The sequence below is a fragment of the Gracilinanus agilis genome, chromosome 2, assembly GCF_016433145.1.
Source record: "Gracilinanus agilis isolate LMUSP501 chromosome 2, AgileGrace, whole genome shotgun sequence".
Lineage (NCBI taxonomy): Eukaryota > Metazoa > Chordata > Mammalia > Didelphimorphia > Didelphidae > Gracilinanus > Gracilinanus agilis.
Window position 1 is genome coordinate 682,418,582 of NC_058131.1, and position 18,177 is coordinate 682,436,758.

Sequence of the window (18,177 nt, forward strand, 5' to 3'; positions counted from 1 at the left end):
CTCTCTCTCTCTCTCTCTCTCTCTCTCTCTCTCTCTCTCTCTCTCTCTCTCTCTCTCTCTCCCTCCCTCCACATCCTTTCAAGAATGCTGGCTTTGGTGAACTTCCCAAGCAGATTTCTCTCTGTCTCTCTGCATCTATCTCCTTAACTGTTTCTCTCTCCTCCCTCACCTCCTGTCTCTTTTCCTCTCTTGCTTCATAAAAGAGGTAGAAATTACCTTTTTAAGAATATTGGCCTTGGAGGCCCCTCTCCTTTTTTGCATGAGTAAAAGGAAGAGGGAACTCTCTTATCTCTTTCTCTTTGTCTCCTTGTCTCTGTTTTTGACTGTTTTTCTCTCTGTATTTTTGTGTCTATGTCTGTCTGTCTGCCTGTCTCATCCAAAAACCATCCCCAAAATGTGTTTGGAGTAGATAAATAAGTCTTGAGACCCTTTTGCCTAGTGACTCAGAAGAGGTACTAGTCATTCTTAGTCCAATCTCTTTGTAGAAATGCCTATATATCTGTATCTCTATGGATATTGTACAGAATTATTTTCTCTACTTATAGAAGTCATTCTTATACTTTAAAATATTTATAGTGAGCTAAAACATGCTTTTATGAGATATTACTTTCTACTTTCTTAGAGAAATTCATATTTATTTTGAATGAAATGAACCCAGCCTCATGACTCATGGTCAAATTGTTAAAGATTTTAGAGTTTCTCTCTTGGAAGAAACTTCCAGTTTCATTCTCTTTCTGCACAGGGGTCTATTTAATGGAGAGGCTTTTTGGGAAGAGCCAGCTAATCATTCAACCTGTCAGTCAGTACTTAGTCAATGAACATTTATTAAGTTCCTATGATGTGCCAGATCCTGTGATATACACAAAGGATACAAAAAGAAGCTAAAGACAGTCCCTGCCCTCAAGGAATTTAAAGTCTAATGGGGGAAACAACAAGCAAAGAAAAGGCACAAAAAATACAGGTTAATGGAAAATTATTAAGATGGGAAAAGCACTAAAATTAAGAAGTGTTGGGAAAGTCTAGGAGTGAAATTGAGACAGAGAGAGACAGAGGGGGGGGAGAGAGAGAGAGAGACAGAGACAGAGAGACAGAGACTGAGTCTGAAATAGAATTATGCTTAATGAATACAGCAATCATAGATTAATCCAGAAAACAAAAATAGAGAAGCTCATAGTGTATTATCCTTATGAATTTAATACATTGATCCACAATGTTTTCAGTCAGGATCCCTGCCCAATAAATTCCTACATTCTCAGAAGGGACAAATAAACTGACCTGTCTGTTTATAGATGAGACTCACGTTGAAATCCCCTCCTGCTTCATGAATTTTTTTCTAACATACCTCATCTTTTGTCTACCTCATATTGGTGACAGACAATGATTTTCATCATCTGCCTGAGGATGAGAAGGTGAAGACTTTTGTTTTCTGCTTGGATTAGACTTTATGGTGAGGATCTTCATGCATACTGAAATTCTATCCAGAACACCACTCTTTCAACCCAGGAAAAGGCAGAAGATACTTATTTAAGCCAGCTAGAGAAGTAATGGTAATATTTAGCATTGATATAGGACTCTAAGGTTTGCAAGGTGCTTTACTAGCTTTATTAGCTGATTTGAGCCTCACAATGACCCTGGGAGTTATAATGCTATTGTTCTCTCCATTTTACTTGTGAGAGGCCCACTCCCACAGGTCCAGGTATCTCAGAGGTAGAACAGTTAAGTGGTCTGAGAGACAGTTTGAGCTTCAGCCAAGCAGGCTTCATGGAGATTTCACTGGTCAGCCTTTGGGCTGTGTTTATTTTGTACTTTTTTCTTCAAGATTACATACTGGTTGGCATGGATTTCCATATTCAGCATACATTTTTTCTTGTAGATAATGGATTAAGTCATGCATTAACTTTGTTGCTAACAACTTTTCATTCTCCAGTAACTTTCAATATTTTTCAAGGGTATATTTGACTTGTCTCCTTGGTTATGGGGGGGGGGGAAGAACAGTTCGGGGATGTACTGGTCTTTACATAGAAGGCTACTTCTCCATTTTTCATCCATTGTAACATACCGAATCAGGGATTGGGGGTGGGAGGACTTATTCTTTTTGGTTTATCATTATGTAAGCTTCTGTGTATGGGAATGTAAATGCTGGGTACAGTTTTGTTGGGGATTAACTCACTAATTGCTGGTTTGTTATGAAGTGACTTTTAGGAGAATTTATGTCATAATACATGTAAAGGTGGGAATCTCCTAGGAGTCTGTATGGGGTCTGTAAAAGCTCTAGTAACAGCTTTTATTGTTCTTCTGTATTTCCCTGGGGATGAGTGAAGATATTGATCACTAAACAGGGAGTGTCTGTAAGAGAAGAGTCACACAGGGGTATCTGAGTGAGGGGTTTCCATTCTTCCTGAGGCTGCCAAGCTCTTCCTTGAGGTCCATCCTGTGACCATGTCATACAGCATGGGTTTGATGGCCCCTGACATTTACTGATGAGGAAAATGAGTCAGCTAGAAAGTAAATAACTTTCTCAAGGTTACATAGTAAAATGTCAGTTATTCCTGACTCTTGGTCCTAGACTTTATCCACTGTTCAAATCCTCAGTAATGAAAGAGTGACAAGGGAGGAACTGAGGTAAAAAGCCAAAATTTGTGGCATCCATGAGTCCAAAGAAAAGAGAACTGAAATCAGGTTAAGCATAATCCTGTTCTCTCAGAATCTACTAAGAACAAAGACCAAAGGTAGTGAAATCTAAATTCCCTAATGTGGGAAGAGACTGAGGCAGCTTTGATGTCCAGACTAGAGGGGTAAAAAGTAATAAAGGAATATAAGATAAAAGCTGGTCTCTGAAAGATTTCAATAAGAAGAAAACTCAATTAAAACCCAAAGGGCAAATAGACGCAGTAAAACAAAGCATCCTAAAACTGGAAAATTGAGTAGTTATTAAAGGCAAGATAAACCCAAGAGTTTTATGTAGAGCAATGACCTCAAAACCACTCGAACAAGGGCAGCAAGGTGGCACAGTGAATAGAGTATCAGGCCTGGAGATATCTTAATATCTTAAATATGTTAACATTTCTTTCTTATATCTTAATATCTAAATATCTTAACATTCATGCTGACAGAAGATAAAGGTTTAAAAACCCTCAAAAGATCTGCTTTCAACTCTGTCCTCACAGCCATCAAGGGAAGAAACCACTGAGGATAAAGCATCTGCCTTCTTCCTCATCACCAGCAATGGCTGCTGACCAATTGCCACTAGTACATAGATGGGTACAAGAGCTCTGGGAGTGGAATCCTTCCAGAGACCACCAATCTTATTTCCAGTCTAGCCCTCACAGCCACGAAGGCAACTAATACGAAGTGGCAAGCCATCCCCATCAAGTTTGAACCAATTTCCACTCAAGGGACAGACAAACCAATCTTGGGTGAAGTAGCAAGAGACTTTACTGGAGAAACAGGCATTGTATTCTAGGCAAATCATTCTATCATATTCACTTTAATCACTATTTCACCTCAGAAACTTATAGAAACCCAAGATCCTAAGACAAAATGCTCTGGGAATAGTAATGCTTCCAGCCCACTGCCCCCCACTCATCATCTTGGAAAACAAACTTACAAAGAGTAGGGAAATAGTGCTTGATGACAAGATCATTGAACGAGAAACTGTAAATGATTTAAAAGAGAAATAAAACCCATAAAAGTAGAAATTGGAAATAATTTTGTGTAAGAAAATAGCTCTCAATATAGTATTTTAAAAATAACAGAAGTCCAGAAAAAATTGAATTCGTAGTGGAGGTTTTCCCAAAGAAGTAAAAGATAAAAGGATGAAATAATAATAATATAACCAGAGTGTCTGGAATGCAGGTAAAATCATCCTCAGGAGAAATATATAAAGATGATATAGATAGATAGATATTTTATGTAGATAGGTAGATACACAGATAGGTAGATTAGATAGATAGATAAGTAGATAGATAAATAGATAGGAAGAAATAGATTACTAAAATCACATAAATTAATAAATCCAAAACAAATATGAAAAGGAAATATCATAAATTATGGGAGAAATAATCAAATCTAAAACACCAAAGACTATAGTAATAAGTTAAGAAACATAAATCAGTTTCTTAGAAAAAAACAAATAAAATTAATAAACCTTTCACAAAATGAATTTTTTTAAAGTGGAAGAAAATTAAATTAACAAAATTAAAAATGAAGAGAATGAAATCACAAGTAGCTCAAAGGGAATAAAAGCATTTTCAAACCAAATTACAAATTATGATGCCAGCAAAACAGAATTCAAAACAAATAGAAAGTTGTCTATCTATAGTTACAATGCTATAACATTTCACGTTAACAAAACAACCAAGAGAGATAAAAATCTAACTCCTTATCAGTGGCAAAATTTGACTTTATTAAATAGACAAATGGAAAACAAAAAGGGAAAATGCTCTTTGTGTCTGTTTCTATTTGCTTAATTCCTTATTAGACTATATTATCTATATGAATGCTAAAATTGACTAGTTCATTGTCACAATGTATGCCAGTAAGTCAACCAAAAATTAAGGTATGGGAACCAAGAACATGGTGCAGGAGTGGGAAGATGGATGTTCTTTCATTCATTTTAAAAGGATATTTTATTTTCCCAATTACATGTAATAACAATATATTTTCTGAAATCATATGATCCAAATTGTCTCCATCTTTTCCTTTCCTCCCATCTCTCAGAGATGGTAAGTAATTTGATCTGCATTATAGATTTATTATCAGGCAAAATATATTTCCATATTGGTCCTCATTGTAGGAGAAAGTTATTTTAAAATTGAAACCCCCAGAGAGTAATGAATGCTGGAGGGAATGTGGCAAAATTGGGACATTAATGCATTGCTGGTAGAGTTGTGAAATGATCCAACCATTCTGGCTGGCAATTTGGAACTATGCTCAAAGGGCTATAAAAGAATGCCTGCCCTTTGATCCAGCCATACCATTGCTGGGTTTGTACCCCAAATAGATCATAGATAAACAGACTTGTACGAAAATATTTATAGCTGTGCTTTTTGTAGTGGCAAAAAACTGGAAAATGAGGGGATGCCCATCAATTGGGGAATGGCTGAACAAATTGTGGTATATGCTGGTGATGGAATACTATTGTGCTAAAAGGAATAATAAACTGGAGGAATTCCAGGTGAACTGGAAAGACCTCCAGGAACTGATGCAGAGTGAAAGGAGCAGAGCCAGAAGAACATTGTACACAGAAACTGATATACTATGGTAAAATTGATTGTAATGGACTTCTGTACCAGCAGCAATGCAATGACACAAGACAGCTCTGAGGGATTTATGGTAAAGAACGCTACCCACATTCAGAGGAAGGACTGCAGGAGAGGAAACATAGAAGATAATCAATTGCTTGAATGCATGGGTTGAGGCGGACATGATTGGGGATATAGACTCGAAATTACCACACCAATGCAACTAACAACAATTTGGAAATAGGCCCTGAACAAGGACACATGTTACAACCAGTGGAAATGTGCATCAGCCATGGGTGGGGGCAGAGCGGGGGGGTGAAGGGGAAAGTAGGGGTATGAAGCATGTAAACAGGTTAAAAATGAATATTAATAAATGTTTAAATTTAAAAAAATATTGAAACCCCCAAATAAAAATGCAAATAAATTAATACGAAAGATAGTCTCCTTTGATCTGCATCTTGACTCCAACAGTTTTTTCTCTGGTGGTGAAGAGCATTCTTTGTCATAAGTCCTTAAGAACTGTCCTGGATCATTGTATTACTGAGGGTAGCTAAGTCTTTCACAGTTGATGATTATGTAATATTGTTGTTACTGTGTACAATATTCTTCTGGTTCTGCTTGTTTCACTCTGATTCAGTTCAATAGGTCTTTATAGCCCTTTCTGAAATCATCTTGCTCATTGTTATAGTACCATAGTATTCCATCACCATAACATCTCATAATGTGTTTGGCCATTCCCTAATTGATGAACATTTCCTCAATTTCCAATACTTTATCACCATAAAAAGAGCTGCTATAAATAATTTTGTACAATTAGGTCCTTTCTCCTTTTTTATGATCTCTTTGGTATATAGACTTAGTAGTGGTATTACTGGATTAAAAGGGGTGCATTGGGATATATCCTTTTGGGCATAGTTCCAAATTGCCTTCCAGAATGATTAGATCAGTTCACAACTCCACCAACAAGGCATTGGTGTTCCAATTTTGCCACATTCCTTCCAACACTTTCTTTTACCATCATATTGGCCAATCTGATAAGTGTGAGGTAGTACCTCAGAGGTGTTTTAAATTGCATTTCTCTAACCAAGAATGAGTTAGAAGATTTTTTATATGGTTATTAATTCTTTGATATTTTTTTCTTCTGAAAACTTCTTGTCCACATTCTTTGGCCATTTGTCAACTGGGGAATGGGATATGTTTATACATTTGACTTAGTTCTTTATATATTTGAGAAATTAGAAATTCATCAGAGAAATTTGCTATAAAATTTCCTGCCCCCAGTTTGTTGTTTTTCTTCTAATCTTAGTTACATTGGTTTTGTTTATTAAAAATATTTTTAATTTCATATTCAATATCAAATAAATTTCAAATAATATAATTATTTATTTTATATATTGTAATATTATTCTCTTGTTTTGTCATAAATTATTCCCTTCTCCTTACATCCAAACAGGAAATCTATTCTATATTCTCCTAATTTAATTATAGTTGTCACCCTTTATGTTAAATCACGTATCACTTTTTATTTTATCGATATAGGGTGTGACATATTGATCTATACCTAGGTTCTTCCATAGTTTTCCATTTTTCCAAGTAGTTTTTGTCAAATAGTGAGTTCTTATCCAAAAATTGGAGTCTTTGGGTTTATGAAATACTAGATTTCTAGTATCATTTACCTCATCTATATTGTGCATCAAATCTCTTCCATTGATCCACTATTCTATTTTTAGCCAGTACCAGAGTATTTTGAAAATTATTATTTTATAGTTCAGCTTGAGATCTGGTTCTGCTGGACCACTGTCCTTCATATTTTTAATCAATTCTCTTGATATTCTTGACCTTTTATTCATCTACATGATTTTTATTTTTTCTAGTTCTATAAACTGATTTTTTGGTAGTTTGGTTGGTGTGGCACTAAATAAGTAAATTAATTTAGGTATAATTGTCATTTTTATTATATCAAGTCAGCAATTAATGAGCAATTAATATTTTTCCAATAGTTTAAATCTGACTTTATTTGTGTGAAAAGTGTTTTGTTGTTGTGTTCATATAATTACTGTATTTGTCTTGGCAAGTAGATTTCAAGATATTTTATATTGTCTGAGTAATTTTGAAGAGGATAGCTGTGCATGGCCCTCTAGGCTACTAGATACCGCTGTTTCCATTTTGTCAATATTTCTAGGCCCTAACTTGGTAGTGCTGGAGATTATGTGGTTATACCTAATATCTCTAGAAAGGTGGGTCTGCAAATTCAATGGTATTTCACTTTTATGAGATCCAGAAATTCAGTGTTAACCAAGAATTCCCCTTGCCCTCTCTTGGAAATAGATCCAGATTTGCAAGTGATGCAGAGCACAAAAGTCCCTTTTCCTATGATGGCAAACCTATGGCACAAATGCCAAAAAGGGCACTCAGAACCCTCTTTGTGGGCAGGTCCGCAGTCACTCACCAGAGTTCTTTACTAGAAAGCCAGGATGACTGAGGGTGGAGTTGTTTCCCTTCCCCTATCCATGCCCCTGAGAACATTCCTGACTTTGCTTGCCCCTTTGCCCAGCAGCCCAATGGGAACACTTCCTCCCTTCCCTGTCTGCAGTAAGCCACTGGCAGAGGTGCCTCATATGCCGCATGAGGGTGAGACTGTGGTAAATGTGATTCCCATGGTGGAGCTGGAAAGGAGCTAGGTTTGAGGGGGAGCATAGCTCACAGTGTGACACATAGCTGGAGGGGAACAGCGCTGGAGGGGAGTGGAAAGCTGGGGCCACTCTACTCCTCTTCTTCACACACAACTCTCATCAACCTCCTCTCTACCCAGCAGCCCAGTTATAGTGCTTCCTCCCTCCCCTGTCTGGGATAAGTGGGGGGGGGGAGTTCGGGGGTTAGGTGGGGGATGGGTTTGGGATGGAGTCAAATACTCCATCTCTAAAAGGTTCACCATCACTGTCCTGTTCCATAATTACATGCTTGTTTCTCATTCACTTCCAATAGTTTGGGTTTATCTTTTATTGCCATTGCACCATTAATGCTGGCTCTGGCCATCTCATGGCAGACCAGAGGTTCTACTACTATTTTTCTGTGTACTTATTTCATGATCTCTTGTGTCTGTGGTTTTTTTCCCCCTCTAACAGACACATGTTTGAGATGCTTGCCTTACTACCATGCCTGATATACAGCAGGCACTTAATAAATTTATGCTGAAGAACTGGTTCTCCATGGACCAACTATTGTCATCTCTTGGAACATTTGGCTCCTTAATTTCCTAGAGTCAAATAATTCAGTGATTCAATCAGTGACTTACCACTGGTGCATTTTGCTGTTCCCTGTGGATCAACCCAGGTCTATTTTGTAAGTTCTCTTATGTTTGAATTCTTTTTCTTCCCTTGATCTCTTATCTTCTTTACAAAAGTAAACCTGAATACTTTAATCAGGATAAAGTATACAATCAATGTGGCAAATGGTACTTCTAACCAACTGATTAGTTATAAAATGAAGGTAATGCTTTGATGTTAAAAGCAGATAGAAAAAAAAAGGTACATCCACTTCCTGATTCTGAAATGTCCCCAAATATGTCAAAGGTTAAATTTTGTTTTCTTTCAAGGTTTCCCTATATCTCTCTAAATTATATAAGTGTATGAGGTGGTATTTTCTTATCTAACTTTTGTCCTATCTTTCCAGGATGTGTCATTATTTTGGCCAAGTCAAATATGTGGGTGGCAATTTGCTGTGGACTCTTTTAGAGCTGCACTGGCTATATTCCCCCTCCTCTTAGCAATCTAGGAATATCCCTCTGAAGATGGGATTAACTCTCCTCTCACCTACTTTTAAATTTAATCACCATCTGATAAATTTAAAAGTAGGGGAGGGGAGAGTTATTCCCATCTTCACACCCCTAAGGATCAAAATTGCATTTCTCAAATATTGTTGTTATAACCCTCATTTTGGTGTGTTTCCCTACTGGTAGTCACCAATAATTAGCATCCTAGTTCATTTAACAATTACCAACAGCAAGCTTTTATAAAAGGATATTTAATTTGAATTCTATCAAGAATAGAAGTTATAAATATTCCTGCTCTCTACCATCTGAAGGTACACTTTCCTAGATGATACTTTGGTTTCTAGAGAAAAAAGCATTGAACTTAAGATAGTTTCTGCATTTAATTTGTCCCATCAAGTTTATTTCCAGATGTATCCTAGCCATTATGTGAGTCTTTGTTTTTGCCACCACTGGGATGGGTCAAGAAGGTTACTCATGACTCAGAACTTCACTCTTTTCTGTCAGAGGTCTTGGGAATCTCCAGCTTTTGGATTTCTGGTGGCTCACTATTCGGATCTTTTAAAAATCAAAAAATCATAACCACCTCTAGTCTCCTTCACCTAAAAATAAGCAGAATAAACATAGCAGAAACAACAGCCATAGTGGAATGATGCATTCCTGGGTCAAAATGAGAGAGCTCTGGTAGTTAGTTAAAGGCCTAAGATAGTTTTTGTCTCGTCTTTGGAACACGAGTCATGAACAAGGATGAGCAAGAGGAAGAGCCAAGAGTAAAACCAAGGGACTTACTTGTACTAGTTAAAGTCCTCTAAAGACATGAAGATTCTCTGGTTACAATGTCAATTGAGTGTCAGTCTCCTCACTGTGAGGTTAACAGCCATGGACCAGGTCAGGCATGTCCACATATATTCCAAATTGTTAAGGAGGGCAATTCTATTAGCTATCACCTTACCTTTCCAGAATCAGGCTCTCCAGTCTCTTTTACATATGGGAAATTGCACAAGTCTTTCCTATTATATATGTGAAGGGTAGTTGTTTAAAGATTAGAGGAAATATGCTCTGGTTTTCCTCATACCTTTCTTACTATTTCTTCTCTGTCTCTTTATTTGTTCATCATTTTCTTCTTGATTCATTAAGAAAGATATTCCCTGAGCTATTTATCTTAGCTCTTCTCCCTCCTTTGCCCCTTAACAATGGAGATCTTGCACTGCTTCAGTCATCACCTTCACTGATGACTTGCATACACATATATGAATTTAAATTTCTTCCTCCACCCTTGACTTGCCTTCTGAGCTCCATATCTGTATGTCCCATTGTTGATGGGATGTCTCTAATAGGATATTCAATTAAAATAAGACTATGATGCTCCTCTGCTCAAAACCTTTCACTACCTCCCTCTAGCCTTTTAAGTTAAGGCCATGTTGCTATGCATAGGATTCAAGTTCCTGAACCACTAGCTTTCCATATTTATTTTATATCACTTTTTTTCCCCATATATCTGTTTTAACCAAACTGAAATACTTGCTGTCAAATTCATCAAGAAAGAGATTCTCCGTATGACTTGCATACACATATATGAATTTAAATTTCTACCTCCACCCTACCTCCACAGTAAATAGAGCACTGCACCTGGAACCAAGAAGACCCAAATATATATCTAGCCTCAGACTTACTATTGCATGACTGCAAGTAAATTATTTAACCTCTATCTGACTCAGTTTCCTCAACTGTAAAATGGGGATGATAATAATAGCAACTACAGACTCAGGGCTATTATGAGGATCAAAGGAGAAAATATTTGCAAAAAAATGCTTAGCATAGTGAGGGACATATACTAGGTAATTAACAAATGTTCTTCTTTCCCTCTCTTCTACTGCAAATTCTCTATAATTTCTTAATGTTTTGTCTTAGCTTAAACCATTCCTATCTATACAATGTTCCCCTCTGTTATGACCTACTTTCATCTCCAACTACCACATTTCAGTCCATCCTTTAAAGAAAAATTTGAATTTCACTTTCTCTAGGAAGTCAGCTCTAATGCTTCTATTCCCCTAGAATGTAATGACTAAAACATATCTCCTATAATATTTAATTTATATCCATCTCATGCATTAATATGTGTCATATTGTGGTATAGTGTTGTAAGTATTACATGAGGTAATATTTGTAAATCACATATATAGTTTCTGGCATATCCTAAACACTTAATAAGTGTTCATTTCCTTCCTTCATATTATCAAAATTATCTATTTTATTTTTTTAATTATCTTTAATCTTGTTTGATTAAGAATACATCTCCTATCCATAATTGTTAGAGATATCTGGTATATGTATATGTACATATACATAGACACAAATATAATAAGATATAACATTTAGATTACAAATCCATTACGAATTTATTGTGGAATATGGTACAAACTGGTAGTTTAAGCATAATTTCTGCCAGATGGATTTCTGTTTTTCACAAAAAATTCTTGCTAAATAAAGAAATCTTGTCTTGGTAATTCACATTATCGTTTCTGTTTTTTACAAAATTGTGTTTTTGAATTCTATTATTTCTGATCATTCCTTGTCTAGTCAATTTTAACCTAGTTTTCTACAAAATGTTCTTGGTGTTCATTAATTTATAATATATTTAGAGATATAGAAATGTTTTTTCTCCTTCATTCCCAATATGTTTTCATTATTTCCTTTGATATTCTAAATATTTTTTCTCTAAATGAGTTTTGTTATTATATTTTCTCTCATTATAAAGTATTCCTTTGATGAGTTGATTAGTAGAGCATTAAGATATGTAATGCAGGATTACTGCAAGACTCTCTGGCAAGCACAGTTAGGTTGAACAGCCTACAATAACAAACAAAATGGGAGTAGCTAGGGTAATATTTATACTATCAAGCTTCTCAGTTCTAATTTGGTTCATGATTCAGGGAGCCATAGACTTTTGGTTCCATAAACTACCAAGATTTGTCCAGCAATTGCTAGAGATATACGACTACTATAAATGGTGTGCCATAACATTGGCAGAATGTATTTGTTTTATCCCCATGGCTTTGGCTCTAATTCTAATGGTTGGGCAATTCCTAATTGTTTTAAAAAGAGTACTTGTTCACCTATGGCAACTAATTGGCTCTAACTCAGTAACCAAACCTGACTCTGACTCAATGGAAGTAATGTAGACTTTAAAACTGCTTTTCCAGGTCCTAAAACAAATTATGGTAGGGAAATAGCTAGACAAACATGCAATTCTCCAGCTGGAGATTGTAGAATCCAAATACCTTGGGACCACCACAACAATTAAAACACCACAAGCTACCAGTGACACACAAGCATCGTCCACTGAACCATTTGCCCAGACTACTGTTACTGTTTTGCCCATAGTCAATAGAACCATAGTGCAACCTGGGGAGGGTGTTGTCCACATCAAAACCTACAAAGCCTTTACCACAAATGACTTGGAAGTGTTAAGAAGACACTTCCCCAAGTTTTTCCTCCAACCATTTAAAAGCATAAAAAAATTAAAAAGGGTATTTATACTTTTTAACCCAAGCTTTGACGATGTGGAATTTCTTTTAGGGGAATTTTGCTCTCCCTCAGAAAAGGAAAAATTCCTGGCCGAGACTCGCTCGAACCCCAACTTGACTGCATGGCCCAAGGTCCATCATGACCTAGACTTTAGATCTCATGGAAACTTAAGATAGTGCAATGTAGGACAGATCTATTAGAAGAAAAGTGTCTGCACTCAAAAAGACCTAACTCATGGCAAAAATTTGAAAAATTGAGGCAGGGAGAAGAGGAACATCCCAGCAGCTTCCTCCATAGGGTGATTGAGGCAGCTGAAACAATCTTAGGCCTCTGAGATGTGCATGCCCCAGAGACAATCAACCATATCCATAGACAATTTGTTAAGGGTGCCTCAATACCTGTACAAAATGACTTTAGGCAGAACTGTCCCCAGTGGGAATCATTGCCACTGGAGGAAGTGAGGCAGCACGCTTTCTATATACACGATTCTAAGCAAAAGGAAGCAAGGGCAGCCAGGCAGTCTGACTCAGACAAAGACAAGACAATTGAAGACCTTAAGAGACAGCTGAAGCAGGCAAGGAAAGAAAAAGAAATGGAAGAAATTAAGAATTTTCCCCTCCAGGACAGCAGGGGGCATAGTCAATTCAGGCAACCTGCTACTGTCTCAAAAACAAAATCCTTTTCTCCACGCTGCTATTTTTTGTAGGAGATTAGGTCACATGGTAAAATTTTGTAGATTTAAGCAGCAAATAGACTTTGGCAGGACTGACAACTCTAGCCAGATGCAAAGAGGACCTATTATTACAATGCCAAATGGTCCAATAATAATAATGCTAGAAAAGTTGAGAGCAATAAGCATGATGGTCAATGCTGCAGCCATTCATGCAAGAAATATAGCCAATCTCCATCCCTTGAAGAAATGGAGAGATATTTGGCCATGAGTGCGAAGCCAAAATCTTTATGAACCAAAATACACAAAGCAAAAAGGTGTAATGGTTATGATATGGATGTCAAGATAAATAGTCTGAGTGTATTAGATGTTTCTGAAAGACTGGGCACAGGAGAGCATATGTCTCTAGCAAGCTGCACAGAATACAAGGATATTTCTGTGGTAGCGATATTAAATGAAGTTTCATAGTATTGTGCATGATCAGCCAGGGATATTGCATATTCCTCCAACTGCTTAAGGGGTCTGATCTTTAAGGTGTTTGTTATTTAAGAAACGTTTTGCAAATGAATGTATATAAGATTGAGTGTGAGTTGGTAAATGATCCCCCTCAAAAATTCCAAGCATTTTGTCATAATTTTTATTGAATTTCCCTTTTTAATATTACTTCTTATATTGTGTTTTTATATAGAACACTACTTATTTTTTTCATTATATGTTGCTGCTGAAACTTTTTATTGTGTCAGGCATTATCTTTGCTAATTCCTTAGAAAGGAGATGTGAATTATGTATAGACATAGTTTTCTTTGAAATTTTTATTTATTTAATTGAGGATATTTTTCCATGTTTACATGATTCATGTTCTTTCTGTCCCCTCTCCCCACTCCTCTCTGATAGCTGACACACAATTCCACTGGGTTTTTACATGTATCATTGATCAAGACCCTTTTGCATACCATTGATATCCGCACTAGGGTGATCACTTAAAAGTCAATATCCCCAATCATTTCCCCATTAACCCATGTGATCAAGCAGTTGTTTTTCTTCTGTGTTTCCACTCCCAAAGTTCTTCCTCTGAATGTGGATAGTGTTCTTTCTTATAAGGCCCTCTGAGTCATCCTGAATCATTGCAATGCTGCTAGTAGAGAAGTCCGTTACATTGGATTGTACCACACTGTATCAGTCTCTGTATTTAATGTTCTCCTGACTTTGCTCCTTTCACTCTGCATCAATTCCTGAAGGTCATTCCAGTTCACATGGAATTCCTCCAGTTCATTATTCTTTTGAGCATAATAGTGGTCCATCACCAACAGATACCATAATTTGTTCAGCCATTCCCCAATTGAAGGACATATCCTCATTTCCATTTATTTTGCCACCACAAAGAGTAGGGCTATAAATATTTTTGTACATGTCTTTTTCCCTATTACCTTTTTGGAGTACAAACACAGCAGTGATATGGCTGGGTCAAAAGGTACACAGTCTTTATAGCCCTTTGGGCATAGTTCCAAATTGCTATCCAGAATGGTTGGATCAATTCACAACTCCACCAGCAATGCATTAAAATCCCAGTTTTGCCACATTACCTCCAACATTTATTACTTTCCTTTGCTATCATTTTAGCCACTCTTCTTGGTGTGAGGCGGTACCTCAGAGTTGTTTTTATTTGCATTTCCCTAATTACAAGAGATTTAGAATACTTTTTCATGTGCTTATTGATAGTTTTGATTTCTTTATCTGAAAACTGCCTATTTATGCCCATTGCCCATTTATCAATTGGGGAATGGCTTGATTTTTTTTGTACGGTTGGTTTACCTCCTTGTATATTTGAGTAATTAGATGTTTGTCAGAGTATTTTTGTTTCCCAATTTGTTGCTTCCCTTATGATTTTGGCTGCATTGGTTTTATTTGTACAAAAACTATTTAATTTAATATAATCAAAATAATTTATTTTACCTTTTGAAATTTTTTCTAACTCTTGCTTGGTTTTAAAATCTTTCATTTATCAAAGATCTGACAAAGATACAATTCTTTGTTCACCTAATTTATTTATTGTTTCCTTCTTTATATTCAAGTCATTCACCCATTTTGAGTTTATCTTGGTGTAGGGTGTGAAATGTTGATCTAGACCCTAGACTCTCCCATACTGTTTTCTAATTTTTGCAGCAGTTTTTGTCAAATAGTGGGGTTTTGTCCCAAAAGCTGGGCTCTTTGGGTTTATCATAGACTGTCTTGCTGACATCACTTACCCCAAGTCTATTCCACTGATCTTCCCTTCTGTTTCTTAGCCAGTACCATATTGTTTTGATGACCACTGCTTTATAGCACAGTTTAAGATCTGGTACTGCTAGGCCACTTTCCTTCACTTTTTTTTTCATTATTTCCCTTGATATTCTTGATCTTTTGTTCTTCCAAATGAACTTTGTTATCGTTTTGTTTTTTTTCTAATTGAGTAAAAATTTTTCTTGGTAGTTTGATAGGTAAGGCACTAAAGACATAAATTAGTTTGGGTAGAATGGTCATTTTTATTATGTTAGCTCATCCTGTTCATGCACAAATAATGTTTTTCCAATTGTCTAGATCTAGTTTTAATTGTGTGGAAAGTGTTTTGTAGTTGTATTCATATAATTCCTGTGTTTTTCTTGGCAGATAAATTCCAAAGTATTTTATATTGTCTACAGTGATTTTATTTTATTTTATTTTTGATTTAAATATGTTTTTTTAGAAAAATTTTCCATGGTTACATGATTCATGTTTTTACTTTCTCCTTCACCTACCTTCACTTCCCCCATATCCAACTCACATTTCCACTGGTTTTAACATGTGTTATCAATCAAGACTTATTTCCAGACTTGAAACCACCACACCAATGCAACTAACAACAATTTGGAAATAGGTTTTGATCAACGACACATGATAAAACCAGTGGAAATGTGCATCAACTATGGGAAGGGGTGCGGGGGGAAGGGGAAAGTAGGAGCATGAATCATGTATCTATGTTAAAAACGAATATTAATAAATGTTTTAAAAAAAGACATTTCCATATCATTGATAGTTACATTGTCGTGGTTGTTTTCAGTTTACATCCCCAATCATGTCCTCATCAACCCATGTGTTCAAGTGGTTGTTTTTCTTCTGTGTTTCAACTTCTGTAGTTCTTCCTCTGAATGTGGGTAGCATTATTTTTCATAGATCCCTCACAATTGTTCTGGGTCATTGCATTAATGTCCCAATTTTGCCACAACATTCATTACTCTCCCATGCTATCATTTTAGCCAATCCTCTAGGTGTGAGGTGGTACTTCAGAGTTGTTTGATTTGCATTTCTCTAATTATTAGAGATTTAGAACACTTTCTTATGTACTTATTGATACTTTTAATTTCTTTATCTGAAAATTGCCTATTCATGTTCCTTGCCCACTTATCAATTGGGAAATGGCTTGACTTTTTATAAATTGATTTTACCATTACATCTGATTTTACCACAGTGTATCAGTCTCTGTGTATAATGTTCTTCTGGCTCTGCTCCTTTCACTCTGCATCAATATCTGGAGGTCTTTCCAGTTCACATGGAATTCCTGCAATTTATTATTCTTTGAGCACAATAGTATTCCATCACCAGAATATATCACAATTTGTTCAGCCATTCCCCAATTGAAGGGCATTCCCTCATTTTCCAGCTTTTTGCCACCACAATGAGCGCGGCTATAAATATTTTGTACAAATCTTTTTCTCTATGATCTCTTTGGGGTACAAACCCAGCAATGGTATGGCTGGATCAAAGGGCAGGCATTCTTTTAGTGCTCTTTGGGCATAGTTCCAAATTGCCATCCAGAATGGTTGGATCATTTCACAACTCCACCAGCAATGCATTAATGTCCCAATTTTGCCACATCCCCTCCAACATTCATTACTTTCCCATGCTATCATTTTAGCCAATATGCTATGTGTGAGGTGGTATCTCAGAGTTGTTTGATTTGCATTTCTCTAATTATTAGAGATTTAGGACATTTTCTCATGTGCTTATTGATACTTTTGATTTCCTTAACTGAAAATTGCCTATTCATATTCCTTGCCCATTTATCAATTGAGGAATGGCTTGACTTTTTATGCAATTGATTTAGCTCCTTGTGTATTTAGTAATTAAACCTCTGTCAGAATTTTTTTGTTATAAAGATTTTTTTCCCAGTTTGTTGTTTCCCTTCTGATTTTGGTTGCATTGTTTTTGCTTGTAAAAACCTTTTAATTTAATATAATCAAAATTATTTTTTATATTTTGTAATTTTTTTAACTCTTGCTTGGTTTTAAATTTTTCCCCTTCCCATAGATTTGACAAGTGTACTATTCTGAGTTGACTTAATTTACTTATAGTTTCCTTCTTTATATTCAGGTCATTCACTCATTCTGAATTTATCTTGGTGTAGGGTGTGAGATGTTGATCTTAACTTAATCTCTCCCATATTGTTTTCCAATTTTCCCAACAGTTTTAGTCAAATAGTGGATTTTTGTCTCCAAAATTGGGCTCTTTGTGTTTATCATATACTGTTTTGCTGATGTCACTTACCCCAAGTCTATTCCACTGATCCTCCCTTCTGTCTCTTAGCCAGTACCATATCGTTTTAATGACTGCTGCTTTATAGTATAGTTTAATATCTGGTACTGCTAGGCCACCTTCCTTCATGGTTTTTTTTCATTATTTCCCTTGATATTCTTGATCTTTTGTTCTTCAAAATGAACTTTGTTATAGTTTTTTCTAATTCAGTAAAAAAGATTTTTTTGGTAGTTTGATAGGTATGGCACTAAATAGGTAAATTAATTTGGATAGAATGGTCATTTTTATTATGTTAGTTCATCCTACCTATGAGGTAGGATGTTTTTCCAATTGTTTTTCCAATTGTTTTTCCAATGTTTTTCCAATTGTTTAGATCTAGTTTTAATTGTTTGCAAAATGTTTTGGAGTTGTGTTCGTAT